Here is a 4,054-nt window from a genome sequence, read left to right on the forward strand (position 1 = left end):
ATACATTTGAACTTGGAAGTTTACATACACCTTAGCCAAATACATTTCAACTCAGTTTTTCACAATTCCTGACATGTAATCCTAGTAACAATTCCTTGTTTTAGGTCACTTCATTTTAAGAATGTGAAATGTCAGAATAATAGTGGAGAGACTGATTTATTTCAGCTTTTATTTCTTTCATCACATTCCCAGTGGGTCAGAAGTTTACATACACTCAATTAGTATTGCCTTTAAATTGTTTAACTTGGGTCAAATGTTTTGGGTAGCCTTCCACAAGCTTCCCGAAATAAGTTGGGTATATTCTAGCTCATCCCTCCTGACATAGCTGGTGTAACTGAGTCAGGTTTGTAGGCCTCCTTGCTCACACACGCCTTTTCAGTTCTGCCCACAAATTTTCTAGGATTGAGGTCAGGGCTTTGTGATGGCCACTCCAATACCTTGACTTTGTTGTTCTCAAGCCAGTTTTCCACAACTTTGGAAATATGCTTGGGGTCATTATCCATTTGGAAGACCCATTTGCGACCAAGCTTTTTGTCTTGAGATGTTGCTTCATTATGATGACATCTATTTTGTGAAGTGCACCAGTCCCTCCTGCAGCAAAGCAACCCCACAACATGATACTTCGGCTTGCAAGCATCCCCCTTTTTCCTCCGACCTGAGCGGTATGATGGCTGCGTGGTCCCATGGTGTTAATACTTGCGTTCTATTGTTTGTACAGATGAACATGATACCTTCAGACATTTGGAAATTGCTCCCAAGATTAACAATTTTTTTCTGAGGTCTGGCCTGATTTCTTTAGATTTTCCCATGATGTCAAGCAAAGAGGCATTGAGTTTGAAGGTAGGCTTTGAAATACATCCACAGGTACACCTCCAATTGACTAAAATTATGTCAATTAGCCTATAAGCCATGACATCATTTTTTGGAATTTACAAAGCTGATCAAAGGCACAGTCAACTTAGTGTATGTACATTTCTGACCCACTGAATTTGTGTTACAGTGAATTATAAGTGAAATAATCTGTCTATTAACAATTGTTGGACAAATTACTTGTGTCATGCACAAAGTAGATGTCCTAACCGATTTGCCAAAACTATAGTTTGTTAATTAACAAGAAATGTGTGGAGTGGTTGAAAAACGAGTTTTAATGACTCCAACCTAAGTGTATGTAAACTTCCGACTTCAACTTTATGTTGTACTTTTGTGTACTTTTAAAAGTACATTTTTTAAATATTTGCAGATTGGACAAGATATCACCTACCAACTGTGGTGGATGGAGTGGTTGAGATTCCTGTTGTTGTCGATGCTTCTGTAGTTCCCATTGCATCACTGACCGCAGCTCCAGTTGTTTCTGGGAGTTGTGTTGTAGTCATTGAGATATTAATGGCCGCTATTTCACAGCAAAAACAGAAGCAACTTTATTTGATTAAAACAAGAACCATAACATCACAGACACACATTCCAACATTATGGTTTTATTTCTGTTGGAAATGACAAAATACCACTGATCTGAATGAGTCTTTGCAGCAAACTTCTAATACAGTGAGCTACAAAGGTTTTGGGACAGTGACACATGTTTTGATGTTTTTGCTCTGTACTCCAGCACTTTTGGATTTGAAACGTGAATAATGATGAGTGAGAAATGACTGACCCACCGCCCAAAAATGCTAACCTCATCTTTTATTGTAATGGTGAGAGGATGTCCTGGGGGTATGATATTTGAGCATCTGTAACTTTCTCACTCATCACTATTCATAATTCATTCAGGACTATCCTTAATCATGGTAGCATCCACATTGATGTAGAAGTGTTTAGAAATATATTGTATTCTTATTTGCAATAAAAGTGACTCCAGAAATGACACAATTCATTATTTACCATTTTGGCCACAAAATAATCCGAAACACAACCAAAACAAACAGGAAATGCATCCAACAAGTTTGTAGAGTCACAAGCTTGATGTAATCATTGCGATCAAGGAATATGGGACCAAATGCTAAACTTTTGACTACTTTAATACACAAAAGTGAATTTGTCCCAATACTTTTGGTCCCCTAAAATGGGAGAGTATGTAATACTAACAAATACTAATTGAGTGTATGTAAACTTCTGACCCACTGGGAATGAGAACGGTTCACCCAATATGGATGAAAACACCCTTAGATTAAAGCTGACAGTCTGCACTTTGACCTCATAGTCAATGTTTCATTTCAAAAGTACTGGAGAACAGCGCCAAAACAACAAAGCATGTCTCACTGTCCCAATACTTTTGGAGCTCACTGTATATCCAAGTTTGCACTGCTGTAATCCCAAATATTGTTCAACTTTAATCCTCAAAGTTGAAAAGCACATGCATAAACAAGATATTTAAAAAGATTGTGTAGATTTCCTTTTCCTTTTGTATTTTGTGATTTGATAGTGTGTATTATGCATCTATTAAATGTTGCACTGAATGTGACGTTCCATAAGTAAATTAGTCAATTTATGAGGAGGTTGAGCAGTGGTTGACATTGTACACGCAATTCCAAAGACTTTTAAAACTATATACAATTTCTGAGAAGTTTAATATATTAAACTTTGGGGAACTTGAAATGATAGTTTGTAAACTTGATACACCGACAAATGTAAGTTTTATCATATTAATTGAATATTTAATATTAAATTGAAATTAGATTTTAAAACTGAATGCAATATTCAGTCCCTACGGTATCAAATCATAAGATATAAATTCAAGTTATGAATTCAACGATTCAATTTGTGCATTACAAATTCAATATCTAAATACAAAAAAATAAATAGAATTCCAAGACAGTTTCTGTTGGCATTGAAATCACTCCGTACACCCGTGTCTACAAGGCTGATTGTTTCCGTCAGGCCTGTCGTGAGTTTTTTTAATGTGTCAGGTAATTCATCCACATTAAATGGTTGGACGGAAACATGGTTACATTCTGTGAAATTATGCATCTTAAAAATAATTTTAAACTTAAACTGTATACTTTATACACTCAGTATCCCAAACATTAGGAACCCCCCCTGCACTTTTGCCTTCAGAACAGCCTCAATTTGTCCAGGCATGGACTCTACAAGGTGTCGAAAGCGTTCCACAAGGATGCTGGCCAATGTTGAAAAAACCAACAACATTTAAATAGAGAACGTTTAAATCTAACTATTATATTAAGTGCAGGCCATGTTCCTATTGGTCAGTCACCAGGAACAGCTCATAAGACCAGCCACATTACACAACGAAGGCTCAACATTTCTGACACGACCAAAACTTTGTCGGAGCCTACTTAGTGATACTTGATCGGCAGATGTAGACCCTGTCATACTGAACGAGCCAAGACATCCAACAATCGTTTACGACCTAAGAATTTACCAAAGACGTGGATATTTTGTCTGGGACAGCAAAGTTGTTGCATAAAATGGCAAAAATTGCACAGTCTGTGAGGGCCTTTAGATGAGCAGAGCCAAATGATCCATTATAACCAGCACAAAACCAAACGTTGGGGGTTTTGTGCCGGCTTTAGTGGCAGGGGACGGGGGGAATAAATGAATTAAGCATTTCATGTATTTGTTTATACGTGTGTTTTCCACATTTTGGAGATTATACCCAGAAATGTCAAAAAAGTCACTTACCCATTAGAAGGAGCACTGTTGATGTCATTTGCCTAGCATTCATCTTGTGTGCTCTTTCAAAATGTTCACCTAAAGAAACATACAATACAATCAATGCAGGTAAGTGACAGGAATGTTAAAAATGGTAGAAATAAGCATAGAAATATAATGACCACAAGCAGTTCCCTCGCCGTTTTAGCTACAGGACATTTTTGTATTTCCCAACATCTTTGCTGGAAGTAGTCATTTCTAAGCGACACTGCCACATGTAGAAGAAGATGACAGCGTGTCACACGGCGAGATCCAAAAAACACACATATGTAGGTCTGTAACAGTTTGGGTCTAGAGTATCTTCCCATTTGAAGAGGGGGATGACCACAGCTACTTTCCAATCTTTAGGGATCTCAGATGATACGAAAGAGAGATTGAACAGACTAGT

Source organism: Oncorhynchus clarkii, chromosome 18, assembly GCF_045791955.1.
Source record: "Oncorhynchus clarkii lewisi isolate Uvic-CL-2024 chromosome 18, UVic_Ocla_1.0, whole genome shotgun sequence".
NCBI lineage: Eukaryota > Metazoa > Chordata > Actinopteri > Salmoniformes > Salmonidae > Oncorhynchus > Oncorhynchus clarkii.